This window comes from Calypte anna, chromosome Z (genome assembly GCF_003957555.1).
Source record: "Calypte anna isolate BGI_N300 chromosome Z, bCalAnn1_v1.p, whole genome shotgun sequence".
In the NCBI taxonomy this organism is placed as follows: Eukaryota; Metazoa; Chordata; class Aves; order Apodiformes; family Trochilidae; genus Calypte; species Calypte anna.
In genome coordinates, this window is record NC_044274.1 from 59,899,507 (window position 1) to 59,905,506 (window position 6,000).

Below are 6,000 nucleotides of genomic sequence, written 5' to 3' on the forward strand. Positions count from 1 at the left end.
TAATTTTCTTTTTTGCTGCAGGAAAACAAGTAATATAAGTCCTGAGAACACAGGGAAGTTTACTTAGATGCTACAGAACACTGAAAAGTGAGGCCTTGTTTTGTTTTTTTTTTCCCTGAAAGAGCAACTCTGAACTTTAACCCCCACCCTAGCTCTGTACAAAGTTGCTGCTAATTTCCCCTATGTTAGCAGTCCTAGACTGTTAATTAACAAATATGCAGCATGGACAAACTATAACAAAGAACTAGCTTTCAGTGTTCGTAAAAAAAAATAAAATAAATAAAAAAAAAAAATCCGGTGTAGCACAGAGAAACAGGTTCCCACTGTTAAATTAACAGGGCAGAGCTGCAAGAAGTCTGGAATACAGAGTGCTGCAAGTGTGTACAAAGGTTTGTTTGAAACTTGGTTTCAATTTCAGCAGGCAGGATTAAAAGACATCTCAGCACTGGTCTGTTTGTTTCCAGAGGCTCATGTGAAAGGGGAAGGAACAGAGAAGAGATGCGTGGGAAGGGGAAACAAAGCAGGAGTACCATGAATCAGCCCTCCACACAAGCCATTCAAACTCCACCAGCTCTGCTGACTGCTGTCTTGGCACCCCTGAAACTTCTTTGTGTGACCTGCCACCTAAACTGATTCAGAGATATCAAAAACATATGGGTGGATGAGTCCTTTCAGGATGAAGACCTTACAAGACGATTACTAATGTTGAGAAATAAATCTGGCACCATGGGGAAAAGTCCTAATTCTTTGTGCCATTTTAAGGCAAATCCTGAATTTGTGCCCTGAAGACAATGAAAAATAATTTTCTCACAACAAAAATTGCAACCCCAGCAACTATTCAACTGTCCATGTAGAAGAAGTTAGCTTTCACAACCCCTTAGCTTCAGCCTGTACACAGAAGAACAAGGGGGTATATAAGATTTCATCAGTTCCAACTAGCTGATACCAGAGTTTACTGGCCAAGCCCCCAGGAGAGGCAAATTCAGTTTCCACAAAACATTCTAAATTCAGCCAGCTTTTTCAGAACAGTTTTCCACAAAAAGGATTGAGGGGATTTGGGAGGAGAGGAATGGAAATACCAGCAAACTAAAAATTAAAACAACATAGGAAAAAAAAACCAAAACATCAAACAAACCATCAAACTCTAACCACGCTTTTTCACAAGGTTCTGGACTTCTGACCCTAGAATTATGGGATTTCCCAACTCCTGCAAGGAAGTGTCAAATACCTGGAAGAAATCTGAACTAACCACTCCCTAAGGCAGCACTGAAGGCAAGAACCCTGAAAGATTCGTACCTTCTATTCACACAAACAGAGATTGTTTCAGAAGAAGAGACCTTCAATCTATAGAAGAGTTTCCAATTTATATCTTTCCAGAGATCTTAAGGAGATCATTACTCCAGGGAGGGAGAAAATTTCCAGCTATTATGTGGTGAAATCCTACAGTTGAGTGTCTATGTCAGAAAATATTAGCAAAAGAGAATTGCTGCTATTCTTACTATTTAAATGTCAATGATATTTCTTCTGTGGTTTTCTGCAATTGTTGTTTCAGCTCTTGCACCATTACTACAAAAACTTCATTGAATACTATCAGAGCAGGAGTGTATTATTCCCTAGCTAATGGAAGCCAAGTTAGAGATGTGATATGACTACAAATGCAGTTTGGAAGCCCCACAGCCTTCTGTTCAGCAGCAGTCTGCATGACATACTCTGCAGAGCACTGTTAAGTGATCAGACTCCTTCATATGCTGGAAACTTCTCCAGGAATTTCCTCTCTCTTACAAAATCAAGCATCAGTAAAGAATTGAGAATTTTTTTAATCACTCTTCACACACACCATGGATCCTGGAAGGCACAAGAGTCAGCTGCACTTCCTACTCTACGCACATTAAATTCCACTAACTTTCTTTGAAGAAGTAACAATCCCCAGAAGTTTATTAGGACATTCTGATGGAGCACAATTGCTTTTAAGTAAGAAATGCTAAATAAACATTCCAGTGTTAATATTTCTCTAGGGTGGTCTTCCTTTCCTTCAGTATTGTGGATTGATAATAAGCCAGTTTGAACAACAGGAACAACACAGAATGTTCGATATATTAATTAAATGCAATTGTTTGTAGAGACAATCCTCTATTTCAGACGAAGTTTCCTGATGATGTCAAAGAATGCTGAAGCCCAGACTTCCATGTCTCTTCCCCTGTCTCACACCTAAGCTAGCTTTAGAGGTGAAAAACAAGTATCAAGGTACAACCTACAGTTAAAAAAATAAGAAGGAACAGTGGTGGTGTTTTGAAGCATGGCAATGCACTGAGCAAACACAGAGGGACAAATCCAAACATATACCTAACCCAGAGCCTGACACCACACATCCCTAGAGCTACAGTTCTCAGCCAGGCCAGACCACAGAGCTAGTTAGAAGAGCAATAAAACGTACATTGCTCTCTTTCTCCAGGTACAGTAAAGGTGGCCCATCCACCTGTGACACGTATCAGCTCATGATAAGCCATTATTATAGTAATCATCATGAGAAGCCCACTGGAAAATGAGAGCTATCTAGAGCAAGGGCAGCCCCTTTCAAAGCACGGCCAAGCTTTTCCAGTCTAATGGAACGGCTGAGGCAGTTTGTGGCTACAATAGCCATTGCTAGAGGGCAGACATAGCATAGGCAGCCCCCTCAAAACCTTTGCTCAACTTCTGCACCCATGGGCAAGGGACTGTGGCCATAAACACACAACCATGGACCACCAATAACTGTGTTAACCAATTAAATACTACCAGTGTTTGGTCAGGGCACTTGATAGGGCTGTGAGTGTTCATAGCTCACAGCCTCACTGGGGCAGAGGTCAGCCCAGTTACTCCTGTGGGTAACACATCCCACTGGGATGGGACCATTTGGAGATGTGGCCCCTGCAGACAAGCCCAGGTGTAACTATGCTCTCAAACCCCTACGAGTAAAGGAATCACAATACCTGCATCTCTGCCAAGGCCTCCGTGACTGCTGTTACAGACCCTGTGCACCTGCTGGCTGTGCCATGAACACCAAAGAGATCACATTGTAACCCAAAGCAAAAAATAACCCTCAAGACTATTAAAACCCGTCACTCTACCTCAATATAGGTAAACCTTCTAATGACTTTTTTTCAGATCGTTTTTCTGTGTTACCTCCTCACGCTGCAGTTTTATTGTTTTTCTGCAGCACAGCGAGGTTGCTGTGTGCTCGGTACGCACACCACGCGTGTGTCCTCTGCTATTCAGATCCTACTGAATTACCAAAAGACGGGGCCAGAGCAGAGCCGGCAGGACAGCAGACGACAAAGCTGTACTTAGATGCAGATAAAGAAGCGCTTCTTCTCCTTAGCTCCTGCCCTTCTCCCCCGGCAGAGCCTATTCCTCTCCCGGGGCCCCGCAGAAGGTGACGGCCGCACCTGAGGGCAGCAGGCTCACCGCGGGCTCCCAAGGAGACCCAACTCCCGCTGGCCGCTCCTGCTGCTCGGAGACGTGTCCGGAGCCCTCCCGCAGGGCTACCCAGAGCCACCTCCCCTTCCAGCTCCCACCCTGCCAGACTGATCCCCCGACCCGCCTGCCCGGCCCGGCTCGGCCTCGTCGCCGATGGCCGCCCTCCGCCCGGGCCCGGGCCCGCTCAGCGCTCCGCCAGGGCGCCTCTCACCCCCCGCCTTCCCCAGATGGGCGGCGAGTGAAGCGGCAGCAAGGCGCTCGGGGAAACCGAGGCGGCCGGGCCCGCGGGGGCCCCACTCACCGGGACGAGAGAAGGAAGCGACCGCCGCTGGCCGTCAGGGCCGCCGGGGAAGAGGGGAAAAGGGGGCCGGGCGGGCTGGCTGGCTCCGGGCTGGCTCCGCCTCGCCCCGCCTCGAAGCCCTCAGGGCAGGCGGCGGCCGCAGCGGAGAGGTGGGGAGAGACCGAAAGGAGGGACGGACGGAGGGTGAGCGGCTGGGTCTGAATAAGCCTGTTAGTTATAAACCAGTCAAGATCGATATGGTGACGCCAAGAGTGAGGAGCACTGTTAGGGTACAGGGCGTCCTGGAGGACCTGGTTAATGTCACCCCCGCAGCCCGGGGCGGTGGGCTGCTGTTCTCCGCACAACAGAGCGGCATGTGGTTTGCGCCCGAAGGCAGTAAATGCGTTTAATTCTAGGAAAGTCATTAGATAAATAGGTAAAGCGCGGCTGGAGATACGGAGGGGCATGGTGTGGGAGATTGTAAATTTGTGTCACAAGGATGGAGAACGTCCTGGAGACCAGGAGAATGGCCGAGAGTCTTGCCAACCCTTGACAGTCAAGACTGGAGGGAGGGAAGGACAGCGTCATATTGTTTGGTCCCCGGAGAAAGCTCAGGCTTAGAGTAAACAGGGCCACTCACTGGCCTTGCTGCTGAGGAGCAGGTCCCAGAGGAGCAAGCGGGTGCAAAGGGTGAAGATGGAAGTGCTCTGCTTTGCTCTGCTTTGCTCTGCTCTGCTCAGAGAAAAGGACAAAACCCAGGGAATGCCCAGGATGTCTCTCCAAGTTGTGGGCAAGTCAAAATTCCTGCACACCAGCCTGTGCTGGCAGATAGCTCTGCCTGTGCCCTATCCAGCTGGAACTGGGTAACTACAGAAAATCAGTGGTAGAGCCTAGCAAACCAGAGATGATGTGTAGGGTTCTCTTAGCTTAACATTGAAATCCTGGCTTTGTCACACCTGCTGCTGATTTTCTGGGTACATCTCTGTCATTAAACCTACTGTTCTGTGACTTGATACCTATAAATTTCCCATGATCTACAAAATACAGAGATTTTAGTTGCCATTCACAATCTTTTTTCAGGTTGGCCTGTTTTCTGTTCAGCACAAACACCTTGTGGAGCAATTCAGATGTACCAGGTTCCCTGCTTAGAACTGCTAAGGTTTTTAGAACACAAAATTTGCTTTAACAGACAGTTAGTTTGGACATTAAACTGGACATGCATTAATAGTATTCTTTTCAAACCTTTGGCCAGAGAGATTCACAAAATTGAGTTTGTAAGAACAAAACTTTGTAGTCTTGACAGTGGAAGGAGAAGAACCATGTATTCCTCAGAACACCACAAAATAGTGGATGACTTTGCTGGTATGAGAAGTTAGAGCATTAAAAAAAAACCTGGGTGTTTTCCTGAGAGCTTTATATGTTTCTTCATTTTTTTGTTTTGTTTCATAGATGTTTCATTATTAGTCATAAGATCATTTCAGCATGTTCCTCTTGGAAAGATAAGTTCTGCAATAACTCTTTGGGTCACTTCCTTTTAAAAAAAGTATTGTGATTTTTTTTTTCTTCTTTCTAACAAAATACACTTCCAAGGCCTATGTGCATCACCGAGCTTTAAATCATGAAAAAAACCCTTCATCTCAAGATACCAAAGTTGTTGCTGCAAAATCTGACTGACCTGAAATCTCCTGGGAAAAGAGCAAAGACTGGTGAAATAGCAGGTCAACAACATGGGTGGAAATCCACTCATCAGTGACTATCTTCAGGGCCAGTATTTTCTGCTCTGCTTGGAGACCCCAAGGTCGGGAGTGAGGTGGGGGAATTCTTACCACAGCCAGGGAGCAGCAGTGCCACAGCATCTGCTGATCTGTGTGTATGGACACAGAGGTTGTGGTGGGATTTGTTCACTCAAGGGTTTATGGTAAGCTGCCTTCAGGCAGCACACCTCTTTGAGGCTGTAATTCTTCTCAGGGGGCTGAACTAACAATAAAGTGGCTTATTTAGCAAATAACTAAAAGTTTGGGGGTTTGTCTGGCTCTCAGCACTGCTAGGAGGTGAATACTGCGTTAGATCCATTGTTTGTAAGGAAAGATGTTAACTGAAATAGATTCTTGTTTTTAACATCAGACTGCAAGGATGTCCAGTAGTGCCCTTGAGCAATCATGAATTGTGCTGAACTAGGTTTAAAGGAGATTACTTTCAGTTCTTGCACCAAACATGGACACAAATAGGAGCAGCAATGCCTTTTGTGTTGCAGTTGTGAGCAT

General features: G+C 46.2%; 1 protein-coding gene across 2 annotated transcripts in view; it reads right to left on the reverse strand.

Annotated features, from left to right (window-relative positions):
• The window catches only part of ACO1 (aconitase 1), a 35,217-nt gene extending 31,281 nt beyond the window's left edge, over window positions 1-3,936 (reverse strand). Inside the window, exons 1-2 of one of the 2 annotated variants that reach the window (XM_030466809.1) lie at window positions 3,758-3,936; window positions 2,970-3,025 (exon numbers count right to left, since the gene is read on the reverse strand). The gene's annotated coding sequence lies outside the window, so the exon portion shown is untranslated. The remainder of the gene's footprint in view (window positions 1-2,969; window positions 3,026-3,757) is intronic. The other variant, XM_030466808.1, reaches the window with a different exon arrangement.
• Between the last annotated feature and the right edge of the window lie 2,064 nt (window positions 3,937-6,000).